Source organism: Corapipo altera, unplaced genomic scaffold (assembly GCF_003945725.1).
Source record: "Corapipo altera isolate COAL_440 unplaced genomic scaffold, ASM394572v1 61305, whole genome shotgun sequence".
NCBI classification, from domain to species: domain Eukaryota; kingdom Metazoa; phylum Chordata; class Aves; order Passeriformes; family Pipridae; genus Corapipo; species Corapipo altera.
Window position 1 is genome coordinate 2325345 of NW_020884909.1, and position 26532 is coordinate 2351876.

Genomic DNA, 26532 nt, shown 5'->3' on the forward strand with positions numbered 1-26532 from the left:
TTTTTTTTTTTTCTTTTTTTTTTTTTTCGTTTTTCTTTTCCCTTTCCTTTCTTTCCTAATAATAAAAATAAACTCCAGCCCACGTACACACCCCCTCGGCACACGCCTTACTAACGCCCGCCCCGGGCACCGCTCGCTTGCTCTCGGGAGGAGCTTCCACGGCCCCAGGGCGCTGGGCGGCCCCGGCCCCGGCCTCGGGGAGGGCGCAGGCACCGCGGCCCCGGCGGGCCGGGGCGGGGCAAGGGCCGGGCAGGGCAGGACGGGGCGGTGTCGCAGCCTGGTGCCGCCCCGCCGCTCGGCAGAGCGGAGCACAGCGTGCGGGAGCGCCTCGGGGACAGGCGCGGGCCCTCTCCCGGGTGGCCGCAGCGAGGGGTCGGAGAAAGCGAGAGGCGTCTGCGGCGCTCCTCAAGGTGCTTGCGCCCTGCCACTTGGGCACCTGCTTAAAGCTGCGGCTTCCTCTTAACCTGCGAGGTTACCGGCGGCGCCGCTCCCCCCGGCGGCGGGGGATGCTCACGGGAGAGGGGGGGTGGTTTGCAAGACTAACGTGCGTTCCCCCACCTGGGGGAGCTTTGCAAGGCGGTCCTGTCCCCGGGGAGGTCGCACTGTTCTCAGTGTGGGTCCGTTTCTACTTCGGTGACTTCTCACGGAGCTGATCCCACAACCACCAGTTCTCACAACCGAGAGTGTCGGTCAGGTAGAGCTTGGCTGCAGTCCACGGATGAAGCTGCACCCAATACAGCCGTACTCGAGACAGCTGTAAAGTAACTGGTAGCAGTGTAAATGCACCAAACTGAACTTCACCATCATGTGGAAAACTTAAGGAATCTGTATGTAATTGCACAGTACCATATTCCCTGCTGGTGCAGATAACTGTTATCTGTAGGAGTTGCACTGAACACAGTTAGGTGGGAAACACAACACTCTGAAAAGTTACGGAACAGATCTGTGCAAACTACTTAAAATCCCGCAATGGAAGGTTTTCCCTGTGTGCTTGGAAAGGTCGTGCAACATAGAAAAACAGATGGGATCAGAATCTAAAACTAGGATTGCTACTTTGCAGTCCTTAGAGATTCTTCCTTCTCTTGAGGAGACAGTTATGTATGTCCCTTAGACTGAAAAAACCTCATTTACACTGATCACCATGCACAAAAGGTGCTTTTGAGTTGGTTTTCTTTATTCTTAGACTGATATAATTCAAAAAATCTTCCCATATCGGGACCCAAAAAGACAAAATACTCTGAACCTGAGATATGCTGGTTTCTTCCTCTTCTTGGCTGAAAGTTTTGAGGCTAGGTTTTTTCAAGACACTCTCTTGCAGCAAGAAGCTTTTGAAGAAGCAGTGGGTAAACAGCATTTCGAGTTGGACTTTGAAACAAACAAAAAAAAACCCCAATGTTATCTCAGTCCTATCACTGTGGTAAAAAAAGAGCAGCGAATTACACCGACTGCAAAACATTAAGGCAAAAAAATTATACTTCCTCAGAGTCCTGGTGATAACAGCATTAGTGAACAAATCAAATCAAGGCAGGGGGAGAGCAAGTGGAGAAGGAAAGACATGGGTACAATTCTTAACGCGAAAAGTTACAGATGCATTCGAGTCACATTTTTGATTTCTTGACTGACAGCGTTACGACATCCCTTCTCAAACGTGCTGCACCGAAATTGAGGGAATAAGCCCCAGGCAGGGCGGGGAGAAAGAGCAAGCCTCACGGAAGAACAGCTGGAGACGGGAAGATACTACTGCGGCAGTAACTCGGTATTTCCTTAAGGGGTCACTACTCAGCAAGGAGGGAGCCTACTCTGGCAAAACGTAAGGGACTCTGTTGGCTATCGAAGTGTACTTTTAAATAATCTCGGTGTGACCTGGTTTTCTGTACGCTGCAAAATCTAAATAATCAAAGTAAACATTATCTTCGGGCCGTGTTCGTCAGAATTAATCCAGAATTAGACTCTCAGGGAGTTATCAGCACTGAGGCCCTGTGAGCAAGCCGCAGGATGGACCCCCCCAAAGACTCTTTCTTTTTGGCAGTGTGATGCTGGGGTAAGACCCCAGCAGCCTGAGAATGCATTCAAAACGAAAACCTAAGAACAATACTCCAGACTCCTGAATTCTGGCACCTTTTCTGTTAGAAGTGGGAAATCTCTTGAAAAAACATATCAGAAATGTGCTCTGGAATAAGCCTACTATTCCGAGAAGAAAGGTTATAATTCATTTTAGGCAATGTGTCATAGATCCACTGCAGAAGGGTGTGATTTACTTCTGTATATATCAATGCCAAAGAATTAGGCATTGCTTGTAGCACATAAGCTGTCTCTCCTCCTTTGCTATCGACAGCTGTGAGATACTTCAACAGAGTGGGTAGCAATTGATTTAACACTATAGTAAAATTGCCATTTTAGCCCCTCAGAACTGTGAGTAGAGAGCTGGCTTGTCAGAGGTCGGTCAGAAAATGCCCTATGTACAACACTCTTCTGAGCTGACAGTTCCTACAGCCAAAGGACACTTTGGACTTCCGGAAATAGAGCTATGCAACCATTTACAGGATTTCAGTGGAGTGGAAGCCATAGCCCAGGCACGTTTCCCAGTCTCATAAAAATTACACAGTTGCTTGGGGAACAGCAGTCAAACTTTCATGTACTTTCATGATTGGTTCATCATAGGACAGGTAAAGGAATGCTACCTGCTTGTCACCAACACACAGGCAGAGACCACGTATGGAGCTTTTACTCATTCATCTCCTTGTTCTCTCCATCCATGTCACCTTCTTCAGTATAAAAATTAAGATCTGGCTATGCCCAAGCTCATGTCACTGTTGGTAGCCTGGCTATTCTGGACCTCTGCACTTTGTGAAATTATTTACATCATGTGAAGTGAATGCAGAATGCTGCTAAGTTTAATTTTTCACTCATATACATGTCTGCAAAATGTAATGCAGGGAAAAAGAGACAGATCAGTAAACAAAAATAAACAAAAAGTGCTCCAGAGTAACAAACAGTTGAATAAAATGTCAACAATCTGAATTTTTTTTGCTTCTAAGTTCATTTTTACAAATATTCTGGTCATAGAAAAGGAGCCTAATTACAAATACTTAGAAATTCCAATGGCTTACCAAGAGAACAAAAAAATGGTTTAAGACTTTTTATTTTCCTTACAGAAAGTGTACTCATTTAACAAAATCAGTTCCTGAATTAATAATTAAGTTCATAGCGTAACCCTTTTCTCAATCTTCTCTTAAACTGAGGACTGCCATTTTCTCTTTTTCTTCATTTTGTGCTCATTTGAAACCCATGAAGACAGATAGGAAGACTGTCTGCATAAACTGCCTGTTGCCCCTCCACTGGTAGCGAGGAAAGAGTAAGAAATATCATCCTAAACAGAATTAAAACAGTAAAGATATACGGTAACCACAGCTGTGAATGAAACACGTTCTTATATTAAGTTGGACTCGAAATTCTGTCAGCAGCTGAGCACCAGGTCTTTGACATCAACTCAGCTGAGTCAGGATAACAGTACCTTTTGTTCTACTGACGTTATGAAGATGCAAATCTTGATTACCCAAAAGTATCCTAACAGTGGTTTAAAGGTCAAGCCAACATCTTTGGCAACAGCAGCAATTGTGACAGGTGATGACGTCCCAGTAACGTCTCTTTTCAGGAAATGGCACATTTCAGAGTTGTTTGTACAAGTGTCTGTATATATGTTACTACAAAACAAGACCTGATGGCCTCCAATTTACCAACAGTTTTAACAGACTCAACTTGTGAAACTTCAGGAAACTTTCCCAAGATAAATTGGTATTTTTGCATGTAATGTTTCAGAACTTTTTAGATCATCCAGTCACAACTATAAATATATATATATCCACATATATATATATATATATAAACCATGCTAGCCCCATTAGTGTGCAAGACATTGATGCTCTTTGGTGTGGGCTGAATGCAAAAAATATTTTTGTACAATTAATTAGCATCTTCCTCAGAAACACATCCAGCCAAAATTTCTACAGACTACTACACTCCTGTAAAATGTCAATAGTTATAACCAAGGATATGGCCTGTGAAAATAACTAAGTAAAAAAGGCATGGAAGGTGAAAATCTATTAATAGGAATAATTTGGCAGCCCCTGTTTGAATCCAAACTACTCCAGCACTGGCAGCGAGGACTCTGAAGACTGACAGCTCTCTCATTTTGTCGATGTGACTCCACTGACAAGTGTTCAGTCCAGACATTGTGCTCTCATGGAAAAAAATCCAAATTAATTTTTAAAGTGTATATTAAAACTTCATTCAATTGCTGGGTGGATATTCTAATTCAGGACAAAAAAAAATATGAAATTAAGTTCAGACCAATTTTCTTGGTAAGGTAATGAAGTCTAATCACACTAAAAGCACCTTTGATTAAAAATGCTGAAACAGAGCTTTAATGCAGTTTAACAAATTCACATTAAATACATAATTTTTTTGGATCCAGACTGATTTTTCTCTGTTGGCAAGAGTTCAGTGGCCAAGTGTGATAATCCCCATTGTCCTGGAGCACTCATAATAGACCAACAGGTCTTCCAAATTAGACTGACACACTCTATGCATAAATCCATGGTTAATTTGTACCCCATCACAATGAGCACACAGTCCCTACCTCTGTGGTGACTCTTACCAGAACAGATGTTGGTACCAACCCCTTCCAAGCCTGTACCTGCATGCTCAGCAGTCTCAACCTGTGCTCTGCCCAGTGAGTTTAGTACTGCTATTTCTGTCTCTGGGCCACCATGTCACACAGCTTTGTCTGTATGTCTGTTCCTTGCATAGTCTTAACATCATGAGCATGGTAGAATTCTGGATTCTCTGATTCCCTGTGACCCCCCTTTGCTGCAGCAACAAGCTGACCTGTCCTGCAGTAAGCTGACTGACAGAGCACTGGCACCAGCCTGCATCCCTGCCATATTGCAGGACCAAAAATTATGCTGCAGAGAGAGTGCAATTAACTGAGGTCTGTGATTATCCCAGTGTCCCTGATTAAATCACTTGGCTAGTCTGATGGGTCACCAAGGGCTCCACTTTGTGCTGTCCTTGCTCCACTGGCTTTGTGAAGAAAACAGATTCCTTTTGCAATCATCTGATGCTGCACAAGCACTCTGGAGTGTGCTCTGCCTACACTGCCCTCTGAGGTGTTTACAGCCTTCTCCACAAGATTGTCTCAATGGTATGCAATCTCCAAGATATATGATCTTCAAAACACCCCTGTGGCTGTGTGGCAAAGCTACTAGCCTCTTTCCTTACAGAAGGGGCAAAGGAGTTAGAACTGAGAGGGTAGTTAGACCAAACAGCTCTCAGCTGTGGAGCTCCAAACTCTTCATTATCTCGTCAAAACAATATCCCAAGTTAGGCACACAGGTTCCACATTCATCACCTGAGGAGTGCTCAGTGCCTGATGGTGGGAATCACAGCTGCCATGTCTGTTAAGCAAGAAATCAACAAAATGTTAACAGTACAAGAAGATTTTGAAGCTTAGGAGGCTTTCAACTCCATGCTACAAGGAGGTGCATTCAAACAAAGACACCAGAAAAAGAGGAGATGCTATTTGAAAAGGGATGTAACAAGAGACTTTTTCCCTTCTGCCTGTGTTAACAGTCCAATGGTTGAAAATGTCCTCTCCCCAAGAGGGAGAAACCTGAGCTCAGTTCCTTCATCTGTGTAAAGAGATGTAAGTGCATTTCTCTCATCTCTCAGGAGCTAGTCAGGCTCTTACGCACCTTTGCAAAAAATTTTGGACTAGTGGAATACTTAGGAGAGCAGGAACTAGAACTGAAACCACCCTTTCTTTCACATAAGCACTCTGGTCAGTACTATGCTCTTTTCCTCAGTCCCATTATGTGATGGGACAACTGTGACTAGACTGACCGAGGATATTCTCTCTTGTCTAAGTATACCAACAGGTCTAGCCCCATGGACCACACATGCAGATGTACATTTTTTGTGTGGATTTCACTGAGGGCTCAGCTAAATGTCCTGCTGTTAAATGCAGAAATTGTTTGGATCTATTCTGTCATTAATATACAAAATGAAGGATGAGACTTCCCCTATGTACATACCTCCTGACACACACATGTTCATAGCTAATTCAGAACTGCCCTGGTTCAACTGGAGCTTTTGCTGCCCACGAAAATCAGCTAGATGAGCACCAGTAAACAAAAATATATTGCATGTGGGGAGACGAGACTCTCTGTGTGGGCTTTGTCTTGTCCATAACTCTTCTTATTTAAATCCCAAGCAAAAATGAATAAATAGAGTGTGAGAGAGGGTATACAGTCACTGTAGCTTTGTTTTAAGGTCTTTCATCCAGTGAGAAAATTAATATGTGTCTAATCAAAGCCTGAACCAGTGGTAAGATTCCCTGCTGTGTTTTATCTGTGTTCAGCTCATGCTGTAAAGAGTAGTGTGATTAATTACAGTCTCCCTGGTTAAATCTGTGGTTTAGCAGGCATCATATTAAGAGCAGGAGTATTTCTATGACAGCTACTTTGCTTAAAGCCAGGCACAGACTTAGGTATCTTTCACAAATGGGGTTTGGGAAAGATTGTTCTTCCAGAAAGTTTTCATGGCTTTTCCTTTCTAAATAAGTGGAACTTTGGGTATAGTGTGTCTGATATGCCATTCCTCCTATCAAAGTTTCTCAGCTGCAAACTTCACTGAGAATTTTCTCTGAGTAATGCGCTGTTTTCACCGAGTTGCTTCAGAAAGTCGCATGCATTTCCCATCACATCCAAGCAAAAGATAATTTTGGTAGGCTTGCCTCGAAAAGAGAAATGTGGTGTGCAGGGGTATCATTTCATGCTGTGAAATAAGGATTGAAGTGAAAGGTTAAATAGGAAACTAGTCAAGTGGTAAATTAAAGCCCAGGGAAATCCAGTTATTTCAAGCCTCAAAAAATGTTTTGAAATTGTGTTTAACACAGTGCACAGTGGTGGGTAGGGTGGAGGCGGGGTGTTACTTGCAGACAGGCCAGAGCAAAAACTATGTATTTGTCTGTTTTTAACCCTGTCTACCACTGGGGGGGAAATGTACCCCAAATACACCTGGGTGCTCTGTTGGTATCCCAAGAACAGAGTACCTGGCTGATATACAGGAGCTGGGAGCATCCACCCAGAAAATTGCTCTCTACATGCCTCATTCTTATAATCTCCTTTAGGAGCCTGCTCCTGGCCACTATTAGGAAATGGATATTAAGCTGGTTGGGACTCCTGTTTGACCCGGAATGACCAGTTCAGTATTCTTTAGTCTGGCATCCAATTAAACAACTGTCTAAGGTTTCATGTCACCATGAGGCTTCATTATATTTCTGAAAGCGAGTGGTGAGTTTAGTGGTCTGTGAGTGCTGGTTTAGAGTTTATAGGAAACTTGTTCCTTCTTCCCAGGCTAATTAGTTTCCATTCTTCCACATGTGTAGTGACATGGTGTGAAGTCCTGTTGCCCTACCCTTCTGTTACAGTTAGGGTGACTGAACCCCCCATGATCATTGTGTCCTACCTCCTCATTTTGGGGCATCAGAAATTACCAAAAGTTTACCAACGGGAGGTTAAAACTACATTTTTTTTTTTCTTTTTCATGGCTTTGCAAAATCATGGACAAAGGTATTACTGGTTGAATACTGGTGGTGGGAAAATTGAATTCAACATAAAATATTGGATAAAGGGCTAAATATAACTTCATTTGGCAAAAGGTGGGGTATGGAAGGTAGTGAATGCAATGTGAAAGTTGAAATAAAATGCAGAGGTCAGACCCATGGATCTGGAAAATTAGTATGGCTCCTTTGAAGTTCATGGAAATAGAGATTTTCATGTCTGAAAATCTGGTCGTATCACATCATGACTATTTCCAGATGATCCTTAGTCCAAACTGTATAGACAGCAAATGCTTTTGCTGTTTGCTGACTAATTCCTCCCTTTCTAAAGGAAGTCTGAATATGGAGTCAGGCTGGAGAGCCTCAGCAGCGTAAGCATTCTGGTACAGTCAGATGGCTGTGATTTCCTCTCTGGATGGAACTTTTGTGGAATATTCTGTAGACAGAGCTCTTTCCAGATCCTCAGGTCATACACACACACATACAGAATGTACTGTGGGGCCACTGATCCCAGTAAACACAATTCTTTAACACGCTTGAAGACCTAAATACATGTATATTTAGGGATTTTTGGATCACTGAAAAATTCCTACGAGTTCTACTGCCAAGTTTCAGTGCTTAAAAACACAAATAACTGTGATCGGGATACTTCCTTCTGGGGCAAAGTTTTTAAAAAACCTTCATTAATCCTACTCCTATGAAAACAATGCAGAACTCAGTTGTCAGGAAATAAAATGTGTGTTGCCTGTGTCACTAAATTCTTTCAAGTGGTTTTAATTGACTCATAAAACATTCAAAACTGAGCCAACAGGAATCCTGTTACCCTAAATGTACTAGTCGTATGCAGCTTGCTAGTAAAGCACTGAAAGTTGTGGGAGCACCTCACCAAGCAGAGAAAGGAAGTATTTTAATGGCAATTCCTCCTGCAAGTTTACTTACGAGTTACAATTGACAATGAATGTGCTATTCCACAAGCTCAGACCTTTGCCTGTTCATGATTAACCCACAGAAAGACTGCAAATATGTTGATACTAAGGGAGCATATAAAAGTGGTATTTGTTAATTAGATTGCTATGTGCAGATCTATGAGGGTCCATTATGCAAACCCATATAATCCTGTAATTTACTCCTGAACTATTCACCACAGCTGCTGCAGAGAACTTGGTAATCCAGAGTCACCATGTCAGCTATGTGATTAGTAACCAAAATCTCGGAGCTTATACTCGTAGATGGGAAGGTAACATTTATAACCAAAACCAGGTCTGAACCTGATAACAGGTTCCACTCCATACAGATTTCTATTCTCTGTCAAGGGGTATTAACTATTCCAAAAGGTTTTGTTCTGCAGGTAAGAAGTGGCCAGCCTCCTATTAGCAGTCGTTAAGTCTGCTAATTTAATTGTGTGGTATCTCCAGAGAAAATGACTCTACAGCAAAAGCAAAGAGAATACAATTGAGCAAATCCTGACCGTTTGATAAGAACCTGTCAGTGAAAGCTGTTGCTGTGAAATACTGTGTGGAGCACCATTAACTGATGTGTTCACACTCAGTGGTTGTAGGACAGTACTAGTGGTAACAATGTACTGAACAAAGAAAACTAAGGGAAGACTTTTGTCAAGTTTTTTCACAAGGGATCAGTTGCCCAGGGACACTGACCAAAAAAAACCAACTCCAAAGGACTTTGTGACACTGAGCAAGTGTCCACATCCAAGAAGAGTATCCCTGGGGAATACACACTTCCAGTGCAATACAATACATTAAGACTTAGTGAAATAATACCTGCAGTTTTATTCTATCACACTACAACAAATAAAAGAAACCTTTTCTTTCAATATTCTCAGTATGCTGTTATTCCCCATATTTCCAATATTGTCAATATGCTGTTGTCAGAGAGTGAAGCAACGTGTATTGCCACAATTAATGTCACATCACAGAGACTGAACACATGATAAAGAAATTAAAGACAATTGACTTACTTGCAAACACTAAACTCATCTGTATGGTTTTCAGTGATGCAGGATCATGCATCATCACAAAACAAGAGGCATTCTACTCTCAGCCCGTAGTGTGAGGAAATTGGAAAAGATAATATTGTTTTGAATGCAAGGGTTTTGGAGCTTGATTGAAAGCTGGATATGTATCTGAGTTGCCTAAGAAACATCCAGAACAACTCCTCAACAGGCCAAGAGAAAAAAATAAACAGCACACCAAAAATTCATGCAAATGTCAGGTGACTATAGCATGGCTTTTTCGTCCCATTCCAGAAATATGAACAAGATGCGAAACATGAGAGAAATGCAAGGAACAAAAAACAAAACTGGGAGGGAGGAAAGAAACAAACAAAAGCCCCAGCACATCCACACTCTGCCAGAGTCCTGAAACTGTAGGCTGTCTAGTGCCACTGAGCTCCCTTTCTCTGGCTACAGGATGAGCAGCACTCAGCATGCCACACTGCCTTGCAGGTTTCCCCACGTGTTCCTTTCAACTTCTGGAGGCAGAACTGGAGTCCTTTTGAGTTAATGACAGGAATAAAAAAACAAAACACTGCTAGCCTGTGCTTCTGAAACACCTTCTGAAAAACCTTACTAGAGCCTCTCTGTACAGACAGTTACCATTTAACAAAGTGCAAAGTAATGGATAAAGAAATCCCTTGTGTGCGGGGGTTGGATTGCAGTCTGCAATGGCAGATGGTCCAGCAGGTGCATGACTTGTCTGCAGCAACAGGATGCAAAAGATATTAAAGAATCTGATGAAGTGTCTGATGGTCAGGGACACCTCAAGAAAATAAGTCACGTTGATACAGATCCCAGTGTTCTGGCAGAAGTGAGTGAGAGATTGTCCTGAGTAAAGTGCTGAGAGGGAGAGGATAAGCTCTCCCCAGTTTGGAGGGAATAATTAGCTAGCAAGAGTTGTTGTAGTAAAACTAAAATAGTTAAGGATCAGCAAAGCAATCAAGTGCAAATGCTCTTCCCTGTGAACAACTGGAAGAGGCAGGCCTAGTTTTGAAATGTCATTTTTCTGAACTTACTGTAGTTTTTTCAGGTAAGCTAATGGCTTTGGCAGGCTGAAATATGATGAAAACAAAGAAACTCTGTGCTGTGACTTCCCTTGGAGCTGAAAAGTGACTGCCCTAGCACCCAGGCTGACCCTACACTCTGCTGCCTGAGGATGTGAATGGATGCAATAAGCAGACTGACCAAGGGTAGAAGTATCAGCATTCAGCCGCTTTTTGTGTCTGAAATGTTTGGGAAGCAGGATTCAGTCTCCTGTGGCTCCAGTGTAGCTCTGTATGAATGCCAGATTTGCTCAAGAGAGGAGAGCTTTCCCACTCCCATGTGTTCATTGTTTTTCATTCATTTGTTCAAGATGATAGTTTTAAAACCTTTAATTATCTGCATTTTGGACTGAAGACCATGGTGTTTTGCCCCATTTGCCCTATGTTCTTTAACAACGTAAATATTCTTTGACCAAAATCCCCCCTTGCATGTCCCATTCTTCCAGTTTGTCAGTACACACTCTTGACCCCTGCTTTGAACTTCTTCGTTCTACAGAACCCCCACTTCTCTTTCAGGGAGGAAATGTTGCTGATCCAACCCCTCATCCTCAGTTGAAGCTGCACCCACTCACCCAACAGAATATCTGACCCATACTTCAGACATTGCATGTAATGTTTGCAGGTTGTGGTTACATTTTAAACAGTTTATCTTTGTTCTTGCCAGTCAAAAATGTGAAGAATTTACAGACAAGTTTAAACAAAAAGGTGAGATCTGAGTCAGCTTCTTCAGTCATTGGTGATTTTACATGGTCAATTAATTACTATTGGCTCTAACATCCACAAATGCCTTCTGGTAATCACCAAGGAAATGACAGTGTTTGCCTTCATGTAAACACCTCGTAATAGCTCTTTGGAGAAAGACCTGGGGATCCTGGCAGACAGCAAGCTGTCCGTGAGCCAGCAGTGTGCCCGTGTGGCCAAGAAGACCAGTGATATCCTGGGGTGCATTAGGAAGAGCATGGCCAGCAGGTCAAGGGAGGTGATCCAACCCCTCTATCAGCTCTAATCAGGCCACATCTGGAGTGCTGTGTCCAGTTCTGGGCTCTTCAGGGCAAGAGAGATATGGAACTCTGTGAGAGAGTCCAGAGGAGGACTACGGAGATGATGAGGTGACAGGAGAATCTCACCTGTGAGGAAAGGGTGAGGGAACTCGGCCTGCTTGCTTGGGAAAAGAGAAGACTGAGAGAGGATCTTATAAATACATACAATTTTCTGAAGGGAGGGCATCAAACGGGTGGAGTCAGGCTCTTCTTGGTGATGCTGAGCCATAGGACAAGAAACAGTGGGCAGAAACTGATGCACAGGAAATTCCACTTGAACATGAGGAAGAACTTTACTGTGCAGGTGACCAAGCACTGGAACAGGTTAGCCAGAGAGGTTGTAGAGTCTCCATTCCTAGAGATATTTAAGAACTATCTGGGGTGAGATCCTGCTCAGTGTGCTCTAGGAAGACGTTGCTTGAGCAGGGAGTTTGGACCAGACAACCCACTGTGGTCCCTTCCAACCTGACCCTTTCTGGGATTCTGTAATTCCGTGAAAGTGAAGTGCAAGGTTCTACACCTGGGTCATGGCAATCCCAGACACACCTACAGGTTGGACATGGAAGTGATTGAGAGCAGTCCTGCAGAGAATGACTTGGGGGAGATGGTTGATGAAAAATTCAACATGAACTGGCAACGTGCACTCACAGCCCAGAAAGCATCAAAAGGAGTGTGAACAGCAGGTTGAAGGAGGTGATTTTCCCCCTCTACTCTGCTCTTGTGAGACCCCACCTGGACTGCATACAGTTCTGGTGTTCCCGACATAAGAAGGACATGAAACTGCTAGAGCAAGTCCAGAGGACTTGTTCGTAAGAGGAAGTTCATAAGAGGACTGGAGCACCTTCCTTATGAAGGCAGTCTGGGAAAGTTGGGGCAGTTCAACCTGGAGAAGAGAGGGTTGCATGGAGACCTCATGGCAACCTTCCAGTATCTGAAAGGGACCTAGGGGGAAGCCTGAGAGGGACTTTTCCTCAGGAACTCTGGTGATAGGACAAGGAGTAATGGGTACAAACTGGAAGAGGGGAAATTTAAGGAAGAAATTCTTTACCGAGAGAGTGGCAAGACACTGGAACAGGTTGCCCAGGGAGGTTGTGGATGCCCCAATGCTGGGGATGTTCAAGGCCAGTTTGGATAAGGCCTTAGGCAACCTGGTCTAGTGGAAGGTATCCCTGCCCATAGCAGGGGGGTTGGGACTAGGTGATCTTTAAGGTCCATTCTGACCTTCTATGATTCTATGATTCTGTGAAATGTTGTCAGTTCCTGAAGACTGTCAGGAGCACCATTCCTCTGATTTAACTGGAATAATTCTCAGCTTTTAGGGGATCCTTATAATTACCTCCTATTGAGCAGAGGTGGAAACTCAAACGTGACACAATTGATCAATATGTTCAGGGAAACACTTGAGAGCTATGGCAGAACCATAAGGATGCCAGCTCTTCAAAATGTTTTCCCAGCAATCTGCAGAGCACCCTTTTATCTGAGATCTTTACTCAGGACACTAGATGTTGCCTTTTTGTTCCTTGCAGACTGTGTTGCTGGTGAAGTCAGGTGGTCCCAGCCTGAGATAGGGTGCAGGGCACATGAGACCTGCTCTGCCCCTTTTGCCTGTGCAGACAGGCTGCCCCACCAAGTGGCCTTACCCGTAACACACCATCAGCTGCAACCTTTCTGAGGAAGGCTGGCCACATCAATTTAACCACAAAAGGTCATATCCATTGCTCATGTAGATCAGTGAGAGATTATTATTACGGGCATTGCACCAGACACAGAAAAAGTCATTGACAGGAAGAAAGGAGTGAGCTGGAGTGGGACCCTTACACTTTACTGGACTAACCACACGTCACTTTCAGAAATGTTGCTCTCTGGGATAGGGGAAACAGTGAAAACAGGGTTTGTTCCCTTTTCATGGATGATGGTTCAAAGCAGCACTGATTTAACCCCTCTGATACTAAACTCCCAGTAGTGCCCAGAGGGCCAGATTCTGCCCTAGGATGCCACCAGGTTGCCCCCCAGGTTGCATAACAGTGTATGGACTCACAGGTCATGCTGTAGCCATTTTACTGTCTCTGAAACTGTCCATGGAGAACCATGTCCCTGCCATAATGAAGGCTATGGATGACTGTGTGCATAGCAGGGATGTCTCCCTCCTTCTTTCCTGTTCTTCCTAGTCTCTCTCTCATCCACAGCTCTTCAAGGCCTCTAAACTTTTGGGGGATGGACATGCTGTGGTAAGCTATTCCAAAAGCTGATGTTTGGGTGTCTGGGGTAAATATGAGGCCCAAAGTAATCAGTAGGGCTGCAGAAAGAAAGAAATACAGGGATGCCATAAAACTTTCAGTCCAATTAAAAATAATATTGGAGCTTAGTCCTCGTACTACCACTGTACCATCGACAAAGAGAGGGAAAATTTGGAGTGTGTTAGGCAAGACTGAAAGGTATGAGAACAGAGCTAAAATACTCCAGTAGAGTATTTCTTGGAGCCGGGTTAGCTTAGCTTAGAAGGTAGAACACTGGAGTCCAGGTAAAGGAATTGGAAGATTACAGATGAAAAACTCTTCCAGATCTTTACCAGTGCATGGATTTCATGGTTTTCACCAGTGCATGGGTTTCAATGGATTATCCTCACTCAGGATAAGATCCTGAGTTTCAAATAGATAGCTCCACACACAGTAGGGCTGGTGCTCCACCAAAACAGCAGACTCATGTTAGGAACTTTTGGGAAAGAGAGGGAGAACAAAATGGAAAACATCTCTGTGCCAAACATGGTTTGCAGCCACAGTAAGAAAAAGAAGAACCCTGTGCAGTTCTTGTCCCTGCATCTGCTCTGGGTAAAGTACAGAGAAGTACCAGACAGATGGCTGAAGACATGCAGTCTGGTGGATGTGGTGGAGTCCCATGTGCTCCATAAAATTGGAACAGAGAGGGAATTATTAGGGAATCATTGAAGTAAGGAACATCAGTAAAGCCAGAAAACGGCAGTTGCAAACACAAGTCCTGTTATTTTCAAACATGAAAAGGACTAATTTTTCACAAAACATTTAAATAAATTGTGAAACTACTTATCACAGGACATTGTGGAACTCTTTATTGCAGGACATTGTGGATTGTAAAGGTTGGCATGGAGTTCGAAACCAATCTGATAAACTTATGGAGGTAAAGTGATTTAGGACCTATTACATCTAAACTCACCGCCCATGAAACTCAAGTTCTTGGAAGCCGGGAAATCTTTCCCAAATATCCCTCTCTGTGTGCCTCCCATGACCTTCTACTCTTCACTTGGCTAGTCTCAGGGTCAGTACAGTGAACTAGATGGTCTTCTGACCTCAGATAAGTTTAGCCATCCTTGTTTTTGCTGTGATCCAGCTTGTTCCTCTCTTCCCCCCCACCCCCAGTTTATAAGTTCGATGGGGCAGATGGCTTGTATAGGAGAGAGGGGTGATCTCCTTGGCTCAGGGCCCATCAGACTGAGTTCTGTTTGGGGCCCCAGAGAGGTGGGACAATGACAAAGCAGAGAGGCTGCAGGAGGCCTATGGCTTTATGGGACTTCAAGGAGGAGCTCCCCCTGGAGCAGAGATGGGTTTGGGGCATGTGACGGCATCCTGGCGGTGCCTGGTGGAAAGGGGAGTGACAATGGGCATTAGCTGAAGCTAGAGAGGTTCAGGCTGGAGATAAAGGTACATTTCCCCCCTGTAGTGATAGCCAGGCAGTACACCAGGACTCCGGGGAAGGCTAAACTTTCTCCATCTTTAGAGGTTTTCAAGACACAGTTTAAAAAGTCCTTATAAAGCCCTAAGTAAAATTCCTTAGACTCTCTCACTGAGACCTCTGGGACCAAAGATAATGTAAATGCTAATGAAATACCATCAGTTTAGTGTGTAATTTCCCTTTGCTTCTGAAATATATGTATACAGGCCTTGGCATTTTTACTCATATGAAAGCAGATATTAACTTCAACTTTCTCCATAACAACAATTACCATTAGACCACTCCATCCCTGTCCTAAGAATGTACATTAACTCTGGAAAAAGCAGAGAACAGGTTTTCAGCTGGTGTGAGTGCAGAGTTGCTGGAGCCAACAGGCTGTGCTGAGCTGCCCCCTCTCAAAGTCTGCCCATGCACACTTTGAATGGATGTCCCTCACCATCCCACCAGTGTGGGATGGGTGGCCCAGACAGCGACAGGGGTGCAGCACATCAGTGTGCTGGCAGCAACAGATGATGCGCAAGGAAGCAGCTTTGCTGGCACACAAAGGTGTGCTTGTGCTCCCACCAGGAGGGAGAGGCGCACAGCTCACACAATCTCACTCGTGCCAGCAGAGAGACTAGCCAGACATCTCACACCAGCACACAGTGGGGGAGGAGGAGGAGGAGGAGGAGGAAGAGGAGGATGCTCCTTCCTCTTCCTCTTGCTGAGCTGACAAGGCTCTCTTTTCCCTCTGCAAGTGCTGCTGGGCGGGCAGTAGGGCGCAGGCATGGCTCTGTCAGCAGCCGTACTGTGGGATCCTGAGCAGCACATTGCAGAGCTACCTTCAGACCGACAATGGGGCACCCGTGCAGCTGCCTAGGGCACCTTCTTCCCACAGAAACATGCTTTTTAAAGGGGAATGGCCCTTGTCTGGGATTAGCTAACTCTGAACATCCATCCTGCTTTGTGTTGGAATGACCAAGAGTAATGTGTTGGATTACTGCCCCTGTTGTCTCAAGTGCAGTATGATGCCAAATTTATCTGTTACATAGTAATAGGAAAAGTTTTACCAGCACTTGAGGTGTTAAACTGGCTTTGGTCTCCTCTGTGGGCCTAAAAAATACTTGTGCATACTTTAGATTTAAGCAGTGTCATTCTGCTTTGCTATCCATATCCAAACCAAAGCAACAGCGGGCACCTGTTTTGCTTTCTCTCTTTTCCCAAAACAAAGTGAGGACACAGACAGTGCAGTGATGGAGCATTTAGTTTGTGATCCCTACTTAGAACAGAAAGAGGTCAACATCCTGGCTGGCAGCAACAGCTGTGCTCAGAGCAGGAGTTGGAGCCTGCCTTCCATCATCATAGTTTTAATGGTGAACAGGCTTTTGAGTCTTCAAACCAACTTCCTCCCAGGAAAGAGCTCTGAATCGTAACACATCACTACCACCCAGCAAAGCAGTGTCTAGAGCGTGATTTCTTAGGGACCCCACTTTTCTGTTCAGCTTTGTGGTGCTGTTTCTCCTTCCTTCCTTTATGAAGTCCCATTTTAAAATGAAGATGTTGACCAGTAGGCATTGCAAGGTAGTAGGGGACATTTTTCCTCATTCCCAGCAGAGACTGAAATCAGGCAGGATGTGTTTCCAAAGAGGGACCTGTGAACACATGCTCTGGCTGCTCATGGCACACACTCAGCAGGGAGGTATTTCCGTACACTTTTTGGTTTTCCACCTGTGTACAGCCTCCTAGCTGCAACACACATGGATTGAGTCATCCTGTTTATGTCAGTGGGACTACTCACTATAGCACTACTCATCAGGAGAAGTGGTTCTCCAGGCAGGCCACAAATACCTGGTCATGCTTAAATTTGTGTATATCTGCTCCAGGCATAATTTAAACACCTTCACATGATGCCTATAACAACCACAAGCTTTTGAAAAGTCAGAGGAATACAGGATTGACAGGGTGCTGCAAGGAAAAAGCGTAAGCCAAACAGATAAAGAATATATTGTAAAGAAGGACAAACAAACAAAAAAAAAAGTGGGAAAGTAAAAAATGTACAATATATGGTGCTTTTTTGAGCTGGTCCATTACTACCAGTGACAAAATTCCAACTTTTTTACATAATGGACTGCTTCAAAGTATAGAAGACTGTGTTAGGTCACTCCATGCCCTGTGTAACTCACCTGCCATATGTGTAAAATAGTTAATGAATGGGAAATGCACCACTATTTTTATTATACTGGTGAACAGAAAACCAGGGAGAAGAGGTGTTTTTAGTTCCCTGGTTTGACCAACAAAGCTCTCAGACTGAGTCCGCATGTCAACAATACTGTTCTTTTGAATCATCTGAATTACAGCTCTTATGGAATGACATGTGAAGACACTTACAAGATATTACATTGTATTTTACTATCTTCTTTATCTTTCTAGTGTGTTGTATGTCCAGCTTATTCCTACTTTGTAGTCCCGTGAACTTTCTTCCCAGTGGATGGTGACAGAAGTATATGAACACTATTCAAGCATCACAGAAATATGCAAATCATATAAAGGTGTTTCAAGTTTCAGCAGGGTTGACTTAGTGCTCGCTGCCAAAGAGGAGGGAGTCGTTTCACTTTGGCTCAGTCAAACCTCTTCCAACCCTGGTGTTCACTCCACAGGCAACACATGTCCTGAGTGATTTCTCGTAATGTCAACGTTTCCTGGCGGAACTCCTTTCACCTCAAACAAGCTCACACCCTTCCTGTACAGCACATTGCAGGACACATGCTGGGGCCAGTTGGTGCCTTGCAGCAATGTCTCAGCAGGCACAAGTGTTACCTGGATCACACCGCTTCCCAAGAGACTCTTGGGACAGGCTGTTTTTAAAACCAAATTGTGAAGAGCAAAGAGCATTGTGAGCAACTTTTTCTATCGCCTCGATCCCAGCTGCTCTGTGGTGTCTGTGTGTACCTCAAGGGCACCTCCCAGGCTGGACCAGCTGGATGACAAAACTGAAAAGCAGGGATCAGCCACACAAATATTGGGTCCCAAGCACCAGGTGAGGAAGGCTTCTGAGTCTAGTGTCCAGAACCAAAGTTTTTCCTTGACCTCAAAGAAAACAAATTTTGCGCAGAGCCTTGGGCAGCTGAGGGAATTTGCCAAAGATCTCACTGTTTTTTCAGCTGCCCTTGAAATATTTCCTTTCAACAGCATGGGATCCTGCTGCTGTCTGCCAGCTCTGCTGAGGAAGCCTTCAGAGTGCTTTGTTGCACTTCTTCACGGAACATGAACAAAAAGTATCAGATTAAGTGAATCATGGAAAACACAGCTAGGAAGAATAAATTTTTTTTTTTTCTGGACAGATGTGTGTTTTGAAGAGAAAAAGATGCATTTTGGCCACTTTTCTGCAACCCAGACTCTTCTTACATAGACCCATTTCAACTAGTGCCATGTGTCTGGGCCCTAATCTTCTCTATTTGCAGAAACTAAGCTGATCAGAATTGAGCCTAGCATAAGCCACACACCTTCCTTCCCCTTTACCATCCTTCTTTATGAATCACAGAGAAACCTTCCTTCTGATTTTTTTTTTTTTTAAACATAGGAGGGATTACCAAGGATTTTCAACTGCAGAGTCTTAGAAAAAAACCTGTTAATGCTGCAGAGGTTGTGTTCCAGATCTGTGGATTGTACTTTTCATATCTGCTTTTTCTCCATGACTGTGCTAAAGAGAGTGGCTAGAGATGTTTGCATGGCTGTCTCTCATAGCAGAAAAAATCAGCAAAGCTGAACTCAAGCTTTGCTAAATCCTTAGGAGAAACAGCCTCACAGAGGGTACTGGGCTTCTCAGGTAATGGCCCAGGCTCACTTCTGTAATATCCTCCTAGGCTTGACAGATAGAGATCTGGAAAAGTGTTTTGAGCTTGGGAAATAGAAGAGAGGTGTGAAAACCATACACACACTCATTTTCAGAACAAAGGTGAAACATTCGATGACCATTTCTGCTTTATGATCACCTAGTTAGACACAACTTTTAAGCCTTTATTTTTAATTTACCCCAGAGAGGGATTTTTCTTTTTCTTTACCTTTTTTTTTTTTGTACAATCCAGCTGATACTTTTTCAGGGTGGAAAAATCTCTGTTTAGATCTACTTTGAAGAAACACAAATGCTTGTATTAAGAGAATATCCTCTCGGTTATCTGTGCATGCCCTCGGGATCAGACTTTTTCTCTGTGTGTGTTCACCCTGTAAGTGAAGTCCAGTAGGGATCAGGCACTCACAGCGGGAACATCACCTTATTTGTTTCTCGACAGCCAGGGAGCAGACAGGTTGGGGAGGCTTCCCCCTTCCTGCTCCATGGAGACATCCCTGCATGCTGCTCCCACCAAGGGCAGGGGAATTTGCAGCTGGTTAAAGGCACAACTGGCGCAGCCTCCCTGCCCACAAACCACTGGCCTAGAATTGAGGAAAACAGGAGGAGTGCTTTAGGGTTAGGATCAAAAGTGTCTGTGGTTCACCAGTTCTCAATGCCTGTGAGGTTTCAGAGAGGCAGCTGCAGTCATCTAAAGTGGCTCTGGGCTGTTCTGACTTGTATGCACAGAGTAAGCGGGGAAAAAGACGTTCTGAAGCTCAGGGCAAATATTTGGGCCAGTAGTCTTCACAAGTATGAAAAATAACTGGACTTCTTTTTCTTTTAACAAACATTTGATGTTATTTTGAAAAGTATCTGATAAAATCAAACCAGTCACTTCCACATTACCTGACAAATCTGTATGTATGAATTCATACTGTTCCATGCCCATTTGGTGTGATTATTTACTGGCATAGCTGAAAATCCCCTGATGTGAGTGAAGGATGGCATCTGGAATTGTGCTCAAGATGTCATTTTGGAGTCTTGCTTCTGCAGCCAACCAAAGCAGTAGTATTTTAATGTCTTAAAGTTAATGAATTTATAATCAGTGAAACCACCCCTTCTCCACCATAAGGCAAAACACTACCTCCATAGCCTCAGAAGCCTTTGAGCCTTGAGTTAAAAAAGCACACCTCTGCTTGAAATATGACTGACTAAAACCAACATTAAAACTTAGATTAGTATTTTGATGTAAGAGGCAGAGTGGAGAATTAAAAGCAAGGGTGTGTCATATCCAATTTTTTAAGCTCTGGACACAGTGTAGTGAACATAATCCATTCAGTTGTCTTTTACATGGTGTTCCCTACCTTCTGCTAAGTGGTCTCCAACTCACTTCTGCTTAACCTTTTAACTTAAAAATCGACCTTGTTTACTTCAAGGTATGGAAAACTTGCCTAGTGCTTTAAGCAACATCCACCAATCTAAGTCAATTTTTGATACTGAAAGTCTCCTACCAGTAACATTTTTAATTTCTTCCCACCAGTAATCAGGATAAGATTTCTGAAGACCTCCTAGGATTCTTACACTAGGATTAAGCTGTGGCATTCTTTGTAAGGAGAACAACAGCAAATTTTTGAGGTGTATATCTCTAAAGGTAGATCCAAACTAAGAAACTTAAGAGTCAATGGCTGTACTGGATGAAGAAGTCACAAGGGGAAAAGGTGTGATTTCTGTCTGTACCATGAAAGCCACACTCTAGGAAGCTGAATAAACACTTTATGTGCATGGAGGTACTTTCTAGTTTTTGACTTTATAATCTTAAAGGTTCTTCAATGCAATTTTAAAATGTAAGCTGATATAATATTATTATTATTATTATTATTAATAACAATAATAATAATAATAATAATGCTAGTTCACATTACAAATAAAAGCTGTAGTTCAGAAAATACTTCTGAGCACCAGACAGACAAATCAGCAGGATTGTTTTGTAACTGTGATGATTTAGGGGTAGAAGTGAGAATTCCTGTCTCTTAATAGAAACAACTGATACAGTTGGAAAAAACTGATGATCTGAAGAAGAAATTGTGTACTAGAAGTTTACCGTATTTTTGCATATATGACGTACTGTGATTAAAGGTTTGATTCCTCCATACCAACTGTATGTCAGTTAAATAGATGAAAAATTGCCTTCAAGATGGATTTTGAAATTTTTCTTGGATCATCATGCTAAACTGTGGAACCTGTTATCTATGCTTTGTGTGCCATGACTGCACACCCTAAGTGTAAGTCACTGATTCATAAAGGTCACAGAGATGCCTTTAAAACCAGACTAGTTTTGTTATCTGAATAAGACCTGCTGGAAGTTCAAACAGCTATAGCAGTCACATTTTCCCTTGATCTGAATGATTGCTGGATGTATTCATACAACAGATGGCCCAGATAGGACTTGAAGAACTGAATTAAAATAACAAGTACAGCTTTATCATTAATTGAAAACTCATGAAAATCAGAAGCCCGTGTCGGTCACAGTGACATCTCAGTTTTGTGGTTTTCAGAAGCAGCATCACTCATTCATTTCCATTTGCAACACGGAAAGCCCAGACCAAACAGGCAATGGATCTGCACAGTTGAATGATGACACTGAAATGAACATTCCCTTTCCTGTGGACCGAGCCTCACTTTGCTAATAACATGTGCAGAGCTTAATCTGTCCACAGAATTTTCAATGACAGGGCATGTCCTCTGCCATGTCCCCACCAGATACTGAGTGAAAATGCAAGAGAGGGGACTGCATACCAATAATTGTGTATTTGACTCTTCTCAGCTGACACGGGTGGAACTGTTGGGGGAAACGATCACAAATGTGTCTTCACTCAGATATTCTCTCGGTGCTGATATGGTTTGAAGCTGGCTCCCTGCCAAGTCTCCAAACCTTACCACAAGAAGTCCCCCCTTCCCCAAAAGCTCAGGGAGAAAAACAACCAAGAAAAACCAAAATGAGAGAGACAGCTATATCAATATATATATAAATATATTTACACTTATGTTACAGTTATATACAATTGAAATATATATACAATTTCACAAGGGAAAGGGAAGGGGGAAGGGAAAAAGGTACAAAGCCAAAGTAAAATATATATATATCCTGATTAGTAGCCCAATATCTAGCAACTAAAAGAGTTATCAAGGAAATATCTCACTACTCTCCTTGGGACAACCGAGAGTCGCTCTGGAATGATTGCCGGCAACCTCCGCCTCCCAAGGTCGACAAGACCTTACCAGGCCTCGCTCCCCAACACGGCAGACTCAACAGCAGGGAACCTGCACCTCCAAGCTGCTGGAAAGAAAGAGAGCGAAGGCCTTTCCTCCTTTCTTCTTATAGCCTGGCTTATGTAAAAATTGTAGGGAATACTGGGTAAATCTGGGCCCTTCCTTGGTTACAAACTGGTCACCAAGGAAGGCCTAGACCAAACTACCACAGTGCTCATCAAGAAAAACATGGATTTTCTGCGTTTTGCAATCACAGCAATCTTGCCACTGTTGTTCAGACTGTTGTCCATGACTATAGTTCGCAGACCTTTCCTGTGAACTCCTGCCTTTCCTTAGACCCCCGATGAACTGAATTGCTTGTCTGTAACTCTACCTCTCAATATGTCGGAAACTCTGACAGTGCCTAATAACAACCATTTCCAGATTCAATTGTTGTAAATCATTTCTGGGGATAAAAAAACTTAAAAGATTCCAATCAGTGTTCAGTGGCAGCAAAGCTAAGTATTTCCACCAACACTTAAAACAAGTAGTCAGTCAAAATATTTAATGAACACAAAGCCATATATTTTGTTTCAATAAAGTAACTTAACAACTCGATTTTTACAGTCTTGCTTAGCCTTTTGTAAATAATATCAGGCCAAAAGTATAGAAGTCAAAACTGTATTTTATGTTGTTAAACATTCTAGGAATTTCACCTTTCTTGTCTCAATTCAGGATTAAATTAATTTTGCTTGCATCACGTAATTTTTCTTTTGAATCAAAAGAGGTATTGTTTTAATTGTAGGATAAGACAATATTATTTCCCTATGTTTTGTTAAGTACATCTGCATGAATTTTTAGTATCACCTAATTAAAAACAAGATCCCTCTTTCTTTACTTACAGGATGAGTTCAAAGTGATAAAAGGCACAAAAATTTGCAGGTGCAATAGTTACATGTTTTTTATGTTTTTTATGAGGAGTGGGCAAATTTGTGACAATCAAAAGCCTTACTCGTAGTGCATTTGGCTTTTAAAACCCCTACAAAACCAACAAAAATCCTACCAGGTGCATGGCAAGCAATGGATATATAAACAAATCCCATCTGACTTAGAGGTGATGTTGGGGAAAAAAAAAACGAAATGGAGAAGTGTTGGTTTCTTCTACCTTAGTCTGAGACATCTGGTAAGTTTCCTGAAACCACACACTAACATTAGTTCCACCAGAAAGAGCTGCTTCAGGGATTGTTGAGGAGCTCTTTTAATACTGATGCCCTTGCTGGTCTGGTTGGGGTTGGAAGTGGTAACAACACAGTCCAGAAATGCGCTTTTCTTTCTCCTGATACGGATTTCTTTTTAAGATGGCACTTGTTGCTGGATAGAGGCTGTTAGTTTAACAAATGAAACCTAAGAAGAACAGACTAAGAAGCTCCTTAACTGCTGAAAGTGCACTGGGGATAGCTTTTCCATGTTGGTGTTTCCATTTACGAAAACTGTTGTCAAAAAGATTAAGCAAGCAGTACACATGGGCCACACCATCCTAAAGCTCACTTTATTTCTGTTGCCTTTTTTCTCTGCTCATACAACTGTTGATATCCATCTGCTATGTCTTGTCTTCCAGGTTTCAGTACTGGACTGGAGTTTTGTTCCTCACAAGCTGCAACATTAGGATCATCAGTACCTCTTAGTCTGAGGGATGCATTTCTGCAACATTCTTCTGCACACATTCTAGGTTTTGTTCACAGGTTTTGTTCACATTCTATCACAGGTTTTGATAGACTTTGAGAACTGTGATACTACAGAAGCGTAAATAATACAGGTTAAATAACCATGTTGAGGAAGACGCATTGGAAAAGTTAAGGTATTTGAAAGCAGTTAGCCAGCCTAACTAGCCTGGCATTACAGTGGAAGCCTCCAACATCTGTTATGACTCTTACATATATTTAGTTTTACCATGCACTGTGCACTACCACACACAGGTAAAAAAAGCAGCTCAGGGAGTGAGACAATCACATATACACCCCACCAGATTTTTTTTAGAGCGTAGCATACTTTTGCTCCTCCTGGATTTCTTTTCCCCTGAGGCAAAGATTATGTTGACTGCGGGCAGCAGTGCTGGAGGTTATGGAAACACGTAGCCATACTGTCTGCTTTCTCTGCCACATCACCTTGCTCTGCTAAGTCTGTCTCTCACAGAGATAACATCTTTGTTACAGAAACATGTGGAGGGAACTTGCAAGTGACTTCACTCATGCTAAAGCAAGTGGGATAAAGAGCCTCAGATGTCATTGTGCCCAAAAGCTGAAGAAAACTCTTCTAGATCTGAAAATCAGCATGTTCAGACAAGCAGTGCAGAGGTGATACTTCATCCAGCAAGGATCTCTCTGTATCAGCAGATGCAAGTGAGGTAGTTTCAGCATGTGGGCGTCAAATGAAACCTAAAGTATACGGTGGACTTAGTGACTCTACATTTGTTAGCTTTACAGACCTGACTTTGCAAACAATTTGGATAATTCTGTGACTCAAAAGAGAAGCCAGCTGTTTCCAGGCTTTACTTTCAATCACTTCTTACTCTCTAAAAACAGGAAGAAGAAAAGAATAAAAAAAAAAGAAAAATAATAATAAAAATAATTCTAAAAATTCCAATTCTGGTCATCAGAGGCTCCAACTGACACTATTTTGCTTGAAAAAAGCAGTGACCTCGTTCCCCAGGGATCAGCAGGCAAATGGCTACTGCCCAGCAGGGAGGGCTGTGTGCTGCATAAGAGATTTGTGGTGTGATGTCCCAGAGATTCAAAGGGCTTCCCCTTCCCAACTCTTCTCCAGAGCCTGGCCCATGAGGACTATGAGGTAAAGCCCCTACTGATCTATCTAAATGGGGGAACTGCCATCAGATGTGATGGGGAATAAGGCTGCAGCAGTTCAACATCCAAACATGTACAAGTGGTTATAAACAAAAAACTCTACAAGTAGCATTGGTTTTGTTTTTCCACTCTGAATCTCAAAGCTCTTTATGGGCCATCCTCCCCATGTATCTCTGAGGCAGGAAAATCCACATCCACCATGCCGTGACTCCTGAGCTGAAGATTAGCTCAAATAATTAAGAAGCACTGCACATAAAATGCAGAGCTGTCAGGATCTTGTGGGCCTGATACCACCACGGGGCATACCAAAACGAAAGTAGAGAAAAGAAACAGTATCTAAAAGGGTACCTGCAGTTTGAACAGAAAGTGTTCTTTTTCATATCAGTCTCCCCAGCAAAGCTGCACCTCAGTTGATAGACCTCACACCTTCTTTTTACCGCTGCAATGGGGTGGAAGTTTCTTGCTGTATGAATCTGAACTAAAACTAGGAATGTGCTTGAGCCATTCAGTCAGGAAACCCGCTTGGAAATGCACAGGACAGAAATCAGGTCTGTTGTGGGACGGGGGCTGTGCTACCTGGATTTCCACCTAACCAATTTCTGAATGCTAAATATCTTTCAGCCAAAAAGAAATGCAGCTCAGGATGATTTATAAGCCTTTGGCTGTATTGCTACCGTAAGGACAATAATGAACTCTCAAGGCAACCATTTATTCAGCTTAGAGACCCTTTCACATCACCTGGGCAGCATATTATAGCTTTATATTGGTAGCACATTGTATTTAAACCCACTTAGCACTCCTGCAATAATGAAGAGAAAACTTAGAGAAATTAGAACCTGCATGTTCTGCATACTGAAGGAACATAATATTTATCACAAACTTCTACTCCAGCTCAATGTTAACCATATAGAAAGCTAGTTTGCACATTTTAGAAGCAACCAAGGACCCCAGTGACTTTAGCCACATTTTATAAAGTGGTTGTGACAAAAACAAGGATATGATTGCACTGTCCTTAAAAGATGGCTGTGTATCCATTCCATCATTCAGCAGCTTGTCATGAGTGTGTCTTGCTCTTCTGTAGGTGCCAAATGCCATGCAGATACCACTGTACTCAACCACTGACTCTGTTCATGCATGGAGGCCCACTTGAACTTCGAGGGTCAGTGTCTGTCTGCCCCTTGGGCCTCTGTTTCC

At 42.9% G+C, this 26532-nt stretch overlaps 1 protein-coding gene across 3 annotated transcripts in view; it reads right to left on the reverse strand.

Moving 5' to 3' along the window:
• Positions 1-26532, reverse strand: part of NRG1 (neuregulin 1) — a 442486-nt gene that overhangs the window by 179059 nt on the left and 236895 nt on the right. The gene's annotated exons all lie outside the window — the stretch shown is intronic.